Raw genomic sequence first — 16,487 nt, 5'->3', positions numbered from 1 at the left:
CAGTTTCTAATGAGCCTCTGACTCGTTCACAATAAGGCCATTTTACACTGACCGAACTGTTAAACCAGACTTATTGTGATGAAGCTATGTCTACCTTGCAATCAGAGGTATGATTTGCAGGTTATGTAAACATACCCATGCTTTAATCTAGCTACGTCATTAAAACAGCAGTAGAGATGTGTTGGTACAGGCTGTACAAGCTGATCCGGTCCCCCTGGATATGTATTTGCATTGCTAGCCTGCACTGCAGTCCATGCCTATGATGTATCATGGGTCTCAAACCTGGGTCCGTGGCCCTCAGGCAGTTCTTAGACCACAGCCACCATCTGGCAGCTCCCTGGTACCACCAGCTGGTGGACCCTAGTTTGCCATAGGCAACACCCAACTTGGAGGAGACATCTGGCCTCTCTGATTGGCTCAGACTTACTGTTAAGCCAGATGGAGGCACAGCAAAGTTATCTGAGCAACCAGGTGAATTTCTTGCTGGCTTCTACATTGGACCCTGCCTTGAGCAGGTCCTCAAGGAATCAATTTTGAAGCACTTAGAGGAGAGGAAAGTGATCAGGAACAGTCAGCATGGATTCACCAAGGGCAAGTCATGCCTAACTAACCTAATTGCCTTCTATGATGAGATAACTGGCTCTGTGGATATGGGGAAAGTGGTGGACGTGTTATTCCTTGACTTTAGCAAAGTTTTTTATATGGTCTCCCACAATATTCTTGCCAGCAAGTTAAAGAAGTATGGGCAGGATGAATGGACTATAAGGTGGATAGAAAGCTGGCTAGTTCATCGGGCTCAACAGATAGTGATCAATGGCTCCATGTATAGTTTTCAGCCAGTATCAATGGTCTCAAGTTGCAGTGAGGAAGGTTTAGGTTGGATATTAGGAAAAACTTTTTCACTAGGAGGGTGCTGAAGCACTGTAATGGGTTACCTAGGGTGGTGGTGGAACCTCCTTCCTTAGAGATTTTTAAGGTCAGGCTTGACAAAGCCCTGGCTGGGATGATTTAGTTGGGAATTGGTCCTGCTTTGAGCAGGGGGTTGTACTAGATGACCTCCTGAGGTCCCTTCCAACCTTGATATTCTATGATTTTATGATTTCCACCTGACTCTTGAGCACTGCCTTGTTCCTGATTCCTGCCTTCCTGTCCTGTCATCAGTGGCTCCTCTCATCTTAGCAGTTCATAGCCCTGGCACCTTTGGGCTTGTTGCATCAGTTATAAAAGTAAAAAAATTGCTAGAGCCCGTCACCTAATTGTTTGAGCCACAGCACCTCTTTCATTACAAAGTAAGCACTTCCTGTCATGTCCTGTTCCGGCCCTCCTGCCTTGTTCCAGATTCCCTGTTTCTATGCCCTGGCTGCTGACTCCAGCTCTGACCATTGGTTTGACTCCTGACTTTGTCTCCATCTTTGACTTCTGGTTCCTGACCATCACTAGGTCTGACCACCTACAGCAGCACCAGCATCTTCACCGCTATTTTTAGCAAGCTAGCTAGATTAAAGCTACCATAGAGCTTACCACAAGCTGTAAATCACATCTTCCATTGCACTGTAGATCTAATCTATAATCTGACCTCTTAATTTCTAAAACTTATTTTTCTCTATCTTTGAGATTATAGTTTTATCCATTTATTTTACATGCAGTATCCTAAAACATCTAGTAAATGTGAATAATCAGTATTCTCCTAGGTCTGTAGTGTTCCAACTGCCAATCCTAAATAGCACTACAAAATGGAAAATTATGGGGGGAAATCTACATAACATGTCACAAGTGTGTTATAGGGTAATTACATAAATTTTTGCCAGGATTTTCCATCTAGTATTGCGGTCCAGAAATGGCTGTTACAAACCTGACTTTTGTCAGAAATCTGTCATTCTGTAGGCCAGGGGTTCTCAAACTGGGGGTTGGGACCCCTTGGGGTCATGAGGTTATTACCTGGGGAGTCATGAGCTGTCAGCCTCCTCCCCAAACCTTGCTTTGCCTCCAGCATTTATTATGGTGTTAAATATATAAAAAAAGTGTTTTTAATTCATTAGGAGGGGTCGCACTCAGAGGCTTGCTACATGAAAGTGGTCACCAGTACAAAAGTTTGAGAACCACTGCTTTAGACAGTGCTCTTCACAGTTTATAAAACTCTCAATGCTGCTATCTCTTGTTTTCCCATGGGCTATTTTTCTGTGCCTACAGACGTCAGTTATGCCAATATATGTCTTCATAGCAGCAATGAATTCTCTGTGGTTTTGCAACCTCAGAGATTCCATGTTTTGTCTTTGGATCCGATTTGGGTATCTCAAACAGTTGGGTCTCCCCTGTTGCGTGGTTCGGCCATCACCTTATGCATTTCAGTTATCCCCCCATACACAGCAAAGCTGAAGCCAGTTTATTTCATCATCCTGGCTTTTGAGATGAATCTTGTGACAAATTAATACCCACTAGATCTGGGGCTGATCTGCGTTCCCCTTCAATACAGGAAATCTTTCAGCTCCCTGATTGCCATTATCAGAGGAGAGAGGTGTCTTTTCCCTGATTCCTTGTTGTGCACTGGCTGTTTCTTCTGCCTGGAGTCCACTGTTATTTAGATTTCTGAGAGCCGAAGCAGCTGAGGTGCAGATTGGGAAGGAGACAGTTGGGGGAATCTACGTAGCATACACCTGATCACCTTCTGTACAAGGATTTCAGGTGAGTGTTCACAGAAGATATGACTGATGCCAAAAGATGTGATTTCTCCTCAGTGACATGAAATGCTGAGGAACTGTGCAGCGGAGCTCTTTCAGGTAGTGAGCGCACAGTCTGATCAAGCCAGACTGCTTCTCTCTCTTAGTTCCTTCAGCAGATCACCAGCAGGATATGTTATATTATTTGCAGATAAGATAGATCAGCTCCAGGGCTGTCTCTCTGGGCCTTTTGATTGTAAGATCCACTGCTTCCTGACAGGCACTGTGCTCCCTTGCCTTGGTTTGACTTACTTTCTGAAGAAGCCCCTCTTGAAACTGGAATGTAGTCTGCAACCACTACATTTGTGGGAGAGTGGCTGGAAAGGCAGTTGCTGTTCAGGTCTCGGTGGATTTGGATACCTGTGACAATCTATGTCCCAGCCTTCTTTTGGAGTTGAGGTGGCATTTGTCAGAGATGGTCATAAAGTTCTTCAGCTGCTGTTAGAGCAGCATCCAGTTTTGTTGCAGAATTGCAAATTGGGCAACTGAGGGACAGTTGTGATCTGTCATATGAATCAATTGATGATTTGCAACTGTGTGCTGTCACAGACATGTGGAGCTGTTCTCTTTCATGTTGTTCAACATGTATATGAAACATCTTGGTGAGATCAGTTCAAAACACAGGGTCGGGTATCATTTTATGTTGACAAGCATCGAGGGGTAGCCGTGTTAGTCTGGATCTGTAAAAAGCAACAAAGAGTCTTGTGGCACTTTATAGACTAATAGATGTATTATATACAACTGATGTATTATATACATTGTATATACATCTGTTAGTCTATAAGGTGCCACAGGACTCTGTTGCATTTTATGTTGATGATACACAAGTCAAGTGTCTTTTTCCCTGTGGCACCACAAGCCCAGTTCCCGCCGTAGAGAAATACTTGGATGACGATACCAGCTGGATGGCCTGGTGCTATACCCTGCTGTTGGGTAGAGATTGTTGATGTGAAGAGACTTGCTTCTCTGCTATGTCTTTGCTTGTTGAGGGAGATTCTGTCTTAGGCAGTGAGTCAGGTTAAGAACGTTGGCATCACTTTTGACTATGCTCTGTCCATGGAAAGCCATAGTCGATAAGTGGTTTGCGCTGCAGGCCACTCGATAGAAATATATTTCCTTGTGACCACAAGGACTGATTTTTGTGGAAAAGGAACAATGTTAAAATTGTATGATATGAGATGTTATAGGATAAATGTTGTTACATGGATTGCATGGCGGAGTATGTGTGGTATGAAAACTGAAAAGAACACACACCACTGAGTGCACAGAGACACACAGGCTCAGACTCCTGCACCCAGACTGCCCACCTGGAACTTGGAAGGGGTTGAATTTGAAGAATGGGTGGTTGGTTCCTGAGGAAAGAGGAAGCAGGATCACAGAAGGCGTCGGGGAAATTAGACTGTGATCAGGAAGGGAAGCAGTGCTTGGTCCTTATAAGATTAAGCTTTCCCCTCCTGGAGTAAGTAGTAGACAGGTTACTGACAGCTATTGTTTTGTTTAATCCGATTCAATCAAATGTCAGTGGTTTTTCAAACCCAGAAGTCAGAGGCATAGTCAAAAGATGTGGTTTGAACAGATCTGCAAGGCCCTCAAAATAGAGTTAGTAAAAGCAGCTAGGATTGCCCTGTATTTACAGGCAAGTGTCCTGCGAGGACCCTGGGAGGGGAAAAGGGCTGCACTAATGACCCAGAGACACCAATGTTAAAAACAACTTGTGTGCCCAGAGAGGGGCAGGCCATGACAATTTTACTTCCCTTTTAATACAGTTCTGAGCAGCAAGTGGCAGATTGCTGCTTTATTATTATTTATTTATTTATTTAATAAAGTTTTAAGTTGGCACTGCTATTTTTTTAGCCCATAATGAAGAGTTTCTCTTCCTTTTCCATACTACCTGTCAGGGTTATGATTCCACTGCCCACATACCTGGTGGAGAACCCCTGCCCTCGCTGGCACAAGCCTGGCTACTCTAGACACCTCCTTCTTGAATCTCATCCTGACAAATATCTCCACTCTCTTACTACCTTGGAATACCAGCAAGCTCTATGTTGTCAGGTGCTGGCACCTTTGCTGTGACTGGCCTTAGGATGTGCATCTCATTTCCACCTTACATCAGCCCATTTTTCTCTTAAAAACAAAACCAAACCCTCAGAAAACTGTTAGTTTCTGTCAAAGTGTTTTCACTTTGACAGAGTTTGGTCTCATATTTATTATCTTTCCCTCCTATTGCTCAGTGAGTTTTAGATACCTTGAATATTATGATGATGGCTATTTATTACTTTTCGTAGGTTTTTTGGTTGTTCTTTGGGTGGGGTGTGAATTGGTTGGTTTGTTTTTTACTGTTAAATAGGTTGTGCAGCACCTACTTTGGAAATATAGCTATGCCCAGATGGGATCAGACTGAAGGTCCATCTATTCCAGTATCTGTCTCCAATACTGTCAGCCTCAGATGCTCCAGAAGAATGTATAAGAACCCCACAGTAGACAGATATAATGTAACCTACCCCCCACATATGTCTCATCCTGATCGCTAACAGTTAGAGATTGGCTTAAGCCCTAAAACATGAGGTTTAATATCCCTTCCACAAAATAATTAATTATGATGTCTGGATACCAGGATATCCATATAAATATCCAATTAATTTTTGTATCTTGTTAAGATCTTGGCCACAATGACTTCCTGTGGCAATTAATTCCACAGTTTAATCACATGCTATGTGGAAAAAGGCATTTCCTTGTATCACTTCTAAAATATCTAACCTTTTAATTTTATGGACTTTCCCCTTGTTCTTGTGATACAAACAGGGAGAAAAGAACTTCCTGATCTACCTTTTCCTATACCATTTATTATTCTATATTCTTGTATCATGTCCCCTTTCGTTCACCTCCTTTCCAAAGTAAACAGTCCCAATTTTCAATCTTTTATATGAGAGGGTTTTTTATGCCCATGTTCATTCTCATCACGCTTCTCTGAACCCTCACTAATTCTGCAATCTCCTTTTTGAGATGAGGTAACCAATACTGTACACAATATTCCATATAGGGCTGCAAATTAATAAAGGTATGTTATTCTCCATATTATTTGCCATCCCATTCCTTATGAATCTAACATCTTGTTTGGTGTCAAGTATCAGGGGGTAGCTGTCTTAGTCTGTATCCACAAACACAACAAGGAGTCCAGTGGCACCTTAAAGACTAACAGATTTATTTGGACATAAGCTTTCGTGGGTAAAAAACCCACTTCTTCAGATGCATGGAGCCTGCATGCATGCATCTGAAGAAGTGGGGTTTTTACCCATGAAAGCTTATGCCCAAATAAATCCATTAGTCTTCAAGGTGTCACCAGACTCCTTGTTGTTTTTAACATCTTGTTTGTTTTTTTGAGAGCAGCTGCCTATGAGCAGAGGTCTTCACTGAGCTGTCTACAATAATGCCTAGGTCTTTTCTTGAGTTGATACAGTTAATTTAGAACACTGTAAGGTTAAAGTAATTTAATTTTTTCCCACCTATGCTCATTACTTTGCATTTACTGACACTGAATTTTATTTGCCCATGTTATCCATTCACCTAGCTTACTTAGGTCTCTCTGAAGTTCCTCAATCTGGGGAGCATGCCCAGGACTCCAGACTTCAAAATCATGACATGGTCTTCTGCTAGTTCTTCCCTGGCCTTCCTCACTTTCTCTTTCCTTCCTTAGGTATCCAATTCAATGTTTGCTCAGTATGTCTCCCATCTTCCTTACGGTGTGCATGTCCCAACCACTTGAGCGTACTTTCTTTGATATTTTCTAACATGTCCTGCTCTACTAGACCCCTTACTCTCACATCAGTTAAGGTGAGTGTGTGTGTGTGAATACCAGTCCTCCCCATCCAGGTGCTTTACACATCCTTTAGCCTTGTCAATCTGAGAAGGTCTGGCAGCTCCCCACAATACCTTTCTCTGCAGCATTTCGAACCAGCAGACAGTTATCTCCAGGGAAAGGTTCATGCTGTGCCCTAAATCTCTATGCCCTCTATGAAGTCCACCCCCTAACAAAATCCAAATCATTTTTACCCAGGTGTATGAAGAGTGTACCCAGCTGGTCCCAGAGCATGCCCCTCTTGCCATGTCAACTCAGATTTGCCGCATGACCAAGCCTAGCTATGAACCTCCATAGGAATTGGCTGCAAACTCACGGGCCTAAGATGCAGATGTCCCTGCTTCTGCCCTATTTTCCCTCACAACTGACTAGGGTTGGGGAGAGCACAGCCAGCCACCTTGCTCCACCTGCCTGGGTGATTCCATATTGTAGGTACCACACTGGACTGCCCTCACCTCCAATCACATTTTAAAATGTAAAACTGTCAAACATGGCATTGGCACACCCCAGCAATATTTTTGCCAACAATGGGTTAACATAGTGGATTACAAATTTGATTGAAGGAATTGATGACCCCTGGACTCACAAACAATTTTATATTTAATGAGATACAGAAGAGAAATAAGAGAGATCCCTGTCAGTGCAGATGCTCCTTATAAAGACACTCCAGTGCAATGTTATCAGTTTTCATAATGTGAAAAGAGAGAACTTACCAAAAGATAAATAAAAATTGCTACAAGCGGGATTCAGAAATCAATGTAACTCATCTAAGGGTGATATATGTTCCACTTTTGTAGTAAGCAAATAAAAATTAAGGGTGAAGAGTTAACATCCATAAATATTGACTACAAAACTGAGCTGCGTAAGTTATGCATAATGCCACTCAGCCATGAAAAGGCAATGCTTAAAAGTTTGTAACCAGCAAACTATTTTTTTCTGGCAATATATTTTAAAACCATATATGCGTGAACCAAAAACTGGAACAACAACAAAAAGACCATTGGAGTCTCCAAACTTTAAGCAAGGCACGTCCCTAGGAGTAATTTGTAGCTAAGTTTGTCTTCACAAAGGATGTCTCCCACTTCCACACTGTCATAAATATACAGCAAAGGGTAGCATAAAATTCCACCTTACCTGTAAAGCATTAAGAAGTTCAGATAACCTGGTTGGCACCTGACCAGAAGGACCAATGGGGAAAGAAGATACTTTCAAATGGGGGGGTGGGGTGGGGGGAGAGGCTTTGTTTGGTGCTCAGTTTGGTGTTCTCCCCAGAGACAAAGGGAGAGATGAAGCAAGTAATCCAGCTCCCACTGTATCCCAGAGTTCAGAGTGGGGAAGGAACCCTGACACACACCCGTATGCTTATCTCCAGGAAGAGGCTGGAGGTCCTCAGCACTCTTTGTCTCCAGGATACTGTAGATCTTGTTGTCTCACCTCCCATCTTGGCATGGGCAAGACAGGGAGAATGAGCACCTCTGTCTTTCCCTATTATTGATTTGTATTCAGTAGCACCTAGCAGCCCCAGACAGGAACCAGGTCCCTATTGTGTTAGGTGCTGTACAAACACATGCCCTGCCCCAAAGAACTTATAATTTAAGTAGTTCCTGGGCAAAGATATGTAAAGTTTAGGTGTACATGCAAATTAATGTTCTTTTTAAAACAATAGGAACATTCAAACAGGCACTGATTACTAGTTCAATCTATTGCCTTGTCTATATTCCAATTTGCACCATTTTAACTTCAAATATGTTTAAAAACCAAAGTAGCTAAATCAGTCCAAAACTCTCTATGGACAGTTTTTTCATTTGATTTAAACCTGGTTTAAATTATATTGACTCATCTTAACTTGCATCATTAATCTTATTTAAATCTGGTTTGTATTATAGAAATGAAGGGTTGGAAGGGTGTGATGCAGCAGGGAGTGGGGAGTATTGACCTGGGAATGTTGCAGAGGAGTTTTACTAGGACTGTGTGTGGGATGGGAGACTTTCCTTGAGGGAAGATACCTGAGCATGTAACATGAGAGCCCAGGAGGGGGGGTGGGGCCAGGTGTCACCTTCTGCCTGGGAAACTGGACAAAGGCTGGAGGAGGAGCCGGGGGCCGGGGGAAGGCTGGGTGAGATGACTGCAGGGGGTTTCAGTTTGGAGCTGGCTGAGGAAATGGAGGGAACCCCAGGACTGGGGTCTAAGCTCACTGCCCTCCAGAAGGACTTGACTGAGGGGTCCTGGTTGTACCTACAAGCTCTGTTTTGGACTGTGTTCCTGTCATCCAATAAACTTTCTGTTTTACTGGCTGGGTGAGAGTCACGCTGAATCGCAGGAAGTGGAGGGTGCAAGGTCCTGACTGCCCCACACTCCGTGATAAAGGGACCTCGAGAAGTCATCTAGTCCAGTCCCCTGCACTGAGGCAGGACCAAGTATACCTAGACCATCTCCGATAGGTGTTTGTCTAACCTGTACCGAACTAAGCTAAATCAATATAAGCTAGGTATAAACTGATTTTAAAGTGTCCGCACAAGATTGTGCACTGTTTTAACCAAACTGGTTTTAAAATCAAAGGTTTGGTGAAACAGGTACAACTTTTAATATAGGCTGGTTGAGACTTCTGGATTGCTTTATCTCAGTTGAGCACATCCCTTGGTAGGAATAGGGAAAATGCTGTTGGACTAGAGCAGAAGGATGGAAGTCTGGGGGAGGTGGGTTCCAGTTGACTTGAGCAGCAGGACTTTTCTGTCTTGGCATCCTCCCTTCCTATGTGCAGCAGGCTTTATGCCTGTGGCATTTGCAGGCACCATGAGTCTGTCCGCTGACAGCGCAGGGCTAAGAGATGGATTGTGGGGCTTACACTGGCCCAGAGATAACTGGTAAAATAGAGGTCAACTGCCTGTGCACTACAATGATTACAGTACAAAGTTCATGTGGAAGGGATGCCACCTACCACGTTTTATTCCTGGTAAACAGCCAGACATTTGTATTGCTGCATGAAATTAATGCTGTAATACGGGGTAATAAGCATCCTGTATTGAATTGATATAGGACTCAGGATAAAATGCAAGTAAAGGTGTCATTTAATAAGAATCAGGGCCCTGTATCCCTTCACTCCCCCTAAGGAGCAGGCTTGCAACTTTAACCTCAATCTCCCCTGTTTCCCCACCAGGACTACCTCCCTCCCTTCACCATACACCCCCGCCCCCCAGCACTTGCTTGTCCCCAGGTAGAATCCATAGCATCTAGCAGCCCCCTTCTATGTCCCCCTGGTTGTCTCAAAGAAACATCCCTCTCATCTCTGCTTGGCCCCAGCCTTAGAGCTCACGTGACCCTTCCTGGGCTACAAGAACTGGCACCTCCCTAGCCCTCATCCCTTCTGCAACCCCCTAGTCCCCTGGGCAGTGCTGGCCCCCTTGCAACCCTCTAATCCTCTGGATAGTGCTCGAGACCCCCTTCCTGGGGTACCTCCTTCCCTGCCCCCAGGGAGCATTTACCCAGAGGATGCTGTAGCACTCCACGCCGCTATATCCTTTCGGGGCGCAGGCTAGAGAGAGCAGCTCCCCCGCCCCACCTGCCCCGGGGCCTGGGGCTGGGGCACTCCCCCTCCCTCCTTTGTTCTGCCTGGCTCCGCCTCCTCCCAGCGCTGCCGGCTGATTGGGCAGCGGAGCCGCCAGTCTGGGCCGGCTCCGGCATGTGTGAATGATACTCCCCGGGCTCGCTGGCGGCGGCTGCCTCCTCCTTTCCCCTGGCCTGGAGCGGAGCCGCTGCTCCCTGCCCGGTCTCCCCATTGTTGCGCCGGGTCTCGGGGTGGGCAGGCGCCCGGCTTGTGCGGAGAATTGCTGCAGGACAAGGCTGGAGGTAGGAAATGTCTCTCTGCTGCCTGAACTCTCGCTGCGCTGCCCCTGCCCCTGCCCCGGCTCCCTGCTTGCCAGCCAGCCCCAGTGCCAAGGCAGCACCGGCCCGCTGGGCTCGGCCGAGGGGGCTCCGAAATGGGAAAGGGGCTTTCTCTGGCCGGGCTCTGATCCCCCCCTACGCCCTAGGCAGCCCCTGCAAACAGCCGGGGGCTGGAAGTGCTCTGGAAAGCACCCAGCGCAGAGACAAAAAAAGCCCCTTTCTGTTTTGGCTGGGAGAAGCACATGGAAAAAGCGGTGATGGAGCCAGAGCATCAGGCGGCAGCAGTTCAGCCAGTTACTGGTTTCCCCCTTTGCAAGATCTCTGGTGGTTGGGTTCCCCCCCGCCCCGACTCCGTTGCGCTGTTACATGATGCAACCCTTGCGTAGGGTTTGAAAGAGCGAAAATCTGGGTTGAGCTCTTCGCAGATTGTGCCATCTGCTTGTGATCCTTGTGACTCCAATCTCCAGTGCAAGGCACCAGCCTGTCTGACGGGCTGCCCCAACTCCGGGAGGCGGCTGCTTTGTACGGCTGAGGGTTTCATGATATCCCCCCACCTTTGGGGACAGTCCACCTCGGTTTTGTCATTTCAACCCGTTTCAGCACGGGGGGAGGGAGGAGGAATTGCATCATGTTACAGTCCCGGAGTCAGTAAGAGCGAAGGCAAAAAGAACCATCTTTCCAGACCTATCCGCACTGGCTTCACCAGTATATGACCCCCTCCGCTGTATTTCCTGTTTAACAGAGAGGTTAAAACTAAAAAGCAGCCGTGTGATTGGTAGAAAGATGTTCAGTTCACAGCGACGTATTTTGATTTCTTCCACTGGGATTTTTTTTTAAATTCAGTTTGTACTTGGTCGGTTCTGCTTGGAGATAGGTGACATTTACCCAAGATTTAGCGCGTTGAAAAATGAGGAGTGAGGCAACAGAGAGAGATGTTTGGAGCCAGGAAAATTGAGCACATTCTCTCGTTTGTGTACAGAGTTCAAAGACATCCAATAAACTCTGCTGATCTTAAGAAAGGAAGGGATTCACCGGCCTGGAGGGTTGTATAGAGGAATATACACGTGTCTCGGAGAAGAAACACCATCTTTCCCTTCCATGGATGTTAGGGATGGAAAAGACTTTAGCTTTTCCAGTCTCTCCCATTTATTTCATCAGTATTTATTCCTCACACTTAATAGACTTTTAGTTAGTTAGTTAGTTTTTCATGCTTGGACCATGGATGATGGTTTCAAGTAAAATTAGAATTATAAAATTATGAAGCAGACTCCATATGCAGAGAGATCCCTTCAAAAAACATTGTGTTGTAAAATTGTGGGCATGCCAGCCTCACACCTTATAAAGATTTCTGTTGATATCACTCTTTGTTTTGCTTCATGGCAGAAAACTATATTCTGACAACATGGATCAACTCTACTGCTTATGATATTTTTCACAAGTGAAGTACCCCTCCTGCCCACATACAGCCTTGCGTTACTGTCCAGCTACTACTGTGGGCATCAAAGTGCCATACCTTTCTCTGAGAAGCTGGATAGGGTATCTAGGGAAATGTGAGGTTAATTTTTCTCTGTCAGGTCTGTGTAGGCATGCCAGATGGGGGGGAAAGGTATCAGCTGGTTTGGCAGCTGGTAGTTTGGTTGGGATACTTAGCAATGGAGGAGGAGTACTTCACCCACCTCTCCTCTATTGGGTATCCCTCAGTCGTCTCCTATGCCTCCCGGTCACCTCCCAGGAAAAAACTCCCCAAATACCTTGCTTTTGTAAACAAGTTATTTTGTCTTTTGGAAGAAAATGGCAATGGAATAGGAGAAGATCTGGGGCATTGGACACTAGGTAGAGTGGGTGAGGGCAGTCATGTTACCATGGCAACATGATTACCAGAAACAGTCAGGAAAATCTTAAAATGGATTTTGAAAAGAAAAGGAGAGTACACTCTGCTCTATTTTTGTGAAAACACCATGGATTTTAATGGCAGTCTTGTACTGATGGAATGATGAGCACTTATTTCCCATCAGTCAACCATTGTTTGGTGTTTTGTCAAAGAACAATCTCTAGACAACAGTATCAGCATTGGATGCTAGGGTTTGGGAAGATCACCTGGGTCAGAACTGTTCCAGATAGACTGTCTATCATAATCTCTTGAAAGGAGGGGCTTGTGAGCACCAACAAATGCACGGAACACAGGAGCTTCATAGACCAGTCATTGATAGTGTTTTAAAACCTTACAGGTTTTGGATGGAAGTATTTGTGTTTTGTTGTGAACATAAATACCATAGTTCTATTTAATATGCATAGCCATCCATGTACTTTTGAAGTGCTTTATCTAAAGGAACTAGCGGGGGACTTTATAGACAGAAGATGCTGAACTCATGCTTTGGAGGGACCTTTTCCAGAAAGTATGTACCTGCCAAGGATTCCACCAAAGCTTTAGGCTGTGCCATGGGAAGGCAAGCAAAATAATAAAATGGACTCCAAGGCTTCTCCAAATTCAGGAGAATTTCTGACCTTTAAAAAGAGAGAGATCTTATTTATTTATGTTTAAGAAACTATCGCTGAAAGCAGAATGAGCCAGATTCTGCATTATAGTTCACCTGGACAATCCCATTGACTGCAGTGTGGTATAAGAGCAGAATTTAGATGGTCTTTTAAACCTGTCATCTGTGAGTTTAGAGTCAGTTAAAGGAGGGAAAGGCTTCCAGGAAAGGATGTTTGTCTATAGGAAATAAGATGTGGTTGCATCTTCAGGAGATGATTCTGTTTGTTGTTCCTTTTCAATGGTGTAAGGAAAATCAACTCTAATGTCAGAACATGAATCATCTTGTCACTGCTACTCATCAAAGCTTCCCTGAAACAGAACGCCCTAGTGCAGTGATTCTCAATTTTTTTTTTCCGCAGGCCATTGGCGGACCACTTAATAATCTTTCCAAATGTTGTTTGTACCATTAGCTAACTATTGTAAAGCGCTTTGGATAAAAGCTCTAGATAAAAAAAACCCCTAATAATAATAAACTTTTTTGTTCTACAAATAAAAGCACTCATATTTTAATATCAGTAGTCTTACCTTTCTAATGTGATGGATGTGCCTTCTCTCCCCTGCTGCAGCAGCCCCTGAGCTGAAGCTGAGAAGGAGGGGGTCTCTCCCTCTCTCCCTTGCTGCAGCAGCCCCTGAGCTGGGGCTGGGAAGGAGGGGGTCTCTCCCCCACTATAGCAGCCACAGAACAGAGGCTGGGAAGGAGAGCCATCTACCCGCAGCCGCAGCCCTGGAGCTGGGGAAAGTCACCTCTTTCTCTGTCCATCACAGCCCTGCATGTCCCAAATTCCCCCCACTCCCTCCTCTCACCCCACTGCCCCCTCCCACCTGCCTCCTATTCCCCCCAAGGCCACCACCTCACCTTACCTGTGCATCTTCTCCAGGATCCAGGCACCTAATTAGTGGAGCCAAGTCTGCGGGACTCCACTAATTAGGTGAGTGGCCCTTCATTCTCTTGTCTAGGGCCACCCAGGCAGGCACCTTCGAGGGAACTATCTGCAGACCACCTGAATGGAGCTCGGACCACAGTGTAAGAACCTCTGCCCTAGTGCAAAGTGTTGTCACTTCAGTGCTCCTTAGCAGTGTATGGAGAGGTACAGGCTTAGTTTCAGGCATTTATCTAAAACTTTCATTTCAAGTGCCTCTATCAAGGGGAGTATGGTTAACCAGGCATCCACTTGGTTAACCACATTGATCAAAGCTGTTTCCTTTGTTTTGGAAAAGATGTGGAGGGAAGGGGTGTGTTTTTATATTTATCTAAAAAGATAATATATTCTGATAAGTGGAAGGAGGTGGAGATGGCCTACTTTTTCTTCCAAATGATTGGGCACATTTAGTTCATGTTTTTATGCCTATAGCACTCTAAAACCCTTTTACTGGCAGCCTCTTCAAAAGATTGATGCATCTTTTCCATCTAGACAGATCAGTTACATGACTTATGACTTTCTATGGATATATTTCTGTGTTTCCGCTTAGTCGTCATTGTGTTTATTGATTATTCACTGAGAACACAGAAATGGACAGGTATCTAGGTTAATGTACTTAAGTTTTTAAATGAAATCCAGATTTTAGACCTAATGGAAATTTCTTGAAAAACAGGGCTGGACTTAGGTTCTATAAGGCTATTATAAACAGTGAAACAAAGGCCTTATGCCTTCTAAAACATAAAATAGGTATATTTCTCAAAGTTAAGTTCTTTATCCATTGAGGTGTCCTTCAGTCCCTATAGTTGTACGGCATCTAAGGCTGCCTTGCAGAGAATTCACCTTCTCTAAATGAGAGTATGTCTACACTTGCTATTTAAAGTGGAAAAAGTCCCTTTTTTTGTGCAAAAACCATGGGAGTGTCTACACTTGCCAATGACTCTTTGAGATGAAACTCAGATGTTTCACTGCAGAAAGAAGACCACCTCCCCGAGAGGCATACAGCTCTTACCGATGATGCTTTTGCAGTGGTGTGCAAGTGAAGACATGTTCTTCCTGTTTACACAGCTTTTAGCCTCCACAGGATATCCCACAGTGCCTAGGTGACCACTGTTGCCAGCAGCTCTGCTGCTCTGATGCCAGGTAAACAGACATCCACCCCCACCTCCGCCCCACCCCACGCACACCCCCAGGAAAGCCCCGGGAACTTTGAAACTCCCCTTCCTGTTTTCTTGGCAAATGCTCACTTATCTGGCAGGTGACAGTGCCTGCTCCATGGAGCAAAGGGTCCCCGCTTGGAGCCATGCTGAACTGCTGGAGCTGATCAGTGTTTGGGGAGAGGAGGTTGTGCAGGGACCTGGGATGCCCCGCGATCACCCCCTCCCCCAAGACTCATCCTCAAACTAGAGAGAGCTGCACTGTGGGATAGCTGCCCTCAGTGCGCTGCTCTGGTCTGATGGAAGTGCTACTAGTGTAAACATTCTGATGCCTGCGGAAGTGAGTACACAAACCAGCACTTTTCTTTCACTGGTTAAGTATCACCGGTGAAGCTGACAGCGCAAAAACTCTGCAAATGTAATATAATAATAATAATTAGTTGGAGATATACCTATCTCCTAGAGACCTTGACAGGTCATTGAGTCCAGCCCCTTGCCTTCAGTAGCAGGACCAAGTACTGATTTTTGCCCCATATCTATATCGATCTATCTATCTATCTATCTAGCTATCTATCTAGGTATATCTCCCTGTCTCTCAGAGAGATATATATATATATCTCATAGAACTGGAAGGGACCCTGAAAGGTCATTGAGTCCAGCCCCCTGCCTTCACTAGCAGGACCAAGTGTAGGCACAGCCTGACTCTTAGAAAAGTCACTGAGATCTTGCATGTAGATCTCTTGTGGGAAGGCAACTGGAAAAGCTTAAATGCATATTTACCAAATAAGAACAAGGTAAGCAAAGAGAAAAATAATGTAAACACTTATTTTTCTACCTGGAAGTGGGTTACATTCTACCTTTGGCTGGGTGAATGGGATAGCATGAGTGACTGTAAAGGTGGCCTTACTTAAGTTTGTTTCCTTCAGGGATGCTTACAGGAATAGGGTGGGAAATAATCAGAAATAAAGTCAAAAGGTGATGTAGGCACAGCTGTGCCATCAAGGGCAGAACATGGTTCAAAGCATGCATGATGCAGTAAAGTCTGACCCTGCAAGCTGCTGAACACCCTCAATTCCTATTGAAGTCAATGTGAGTTAATGGCACTCCACTCATTGTGGAAGTGGCCCTGGGAGAATATAATAGGCTGTTGGGCAGACTGATCAACATCTTTCCTGATCTACACTAGAAAATTACTTTGGTTTATCTCTGTTGTTCAGGGCTGTGAAAAATCCTGAGTAGTGTAATTAAGCCAGCCTAGCCCTCACGTAGACAGCCCTATGTTGATGGAAGAATTCTTCCATTGACCTAGCTACCACCTCTTGGGCAGGTGGATTACCTGCACCAATGGCAGTGTCTACACTGAAACACTACAGCAGTGCAGCTGTAGCATTTCAAGTGTAGACAAGCCCTCTGTTTCACATG

General features: G+C 44.9%; 1 protein-coding gene across 2 annotated transcripts in view; it reads left to right on the top strand.

Moving 5' to 3' along the window:
- Nucleotides 1-10,292: 10,292 nt before the first annotated feature.
- The window catches only part of AFAP1 (actin filament associated protein 1), a 185,063-nt gene continuing 178,868 nt past the window's right edge, over nucleotides 10,293-16,487 (top strand). Inside the window, exon 1 of one of the 2 annotated variants that reach the window (XM_050947553.1) lies at nucleotides 10,293-10,419. The gene's annotated coding sequence lies outside the window, so the exon portion shown is untranslated. The remainder of the gene's footprint in view (nucleotides 10,420-16,487) is intronic. The other variant, XM_050947555.1, reaches the window with a different exon arrangement.

This window comes from Gopherus flavomarginatus, chromosome 3, assembly GCF_025201925.1.
Source record: "Gopherus flavomarginatus isolate rGopFla2 chromosome 3, rGopFla2.mat.asm, whole genome shotgun sequence".
Taxonomy (NCBI): Eukaryota; Metazoa; Chordata; order Testudines; family Testudinidae; genus Gopherus; species Gopherus flavomarginatus.
This window is presented reverse-complemented; position numbering and strand designations above follow the sequence as displayed.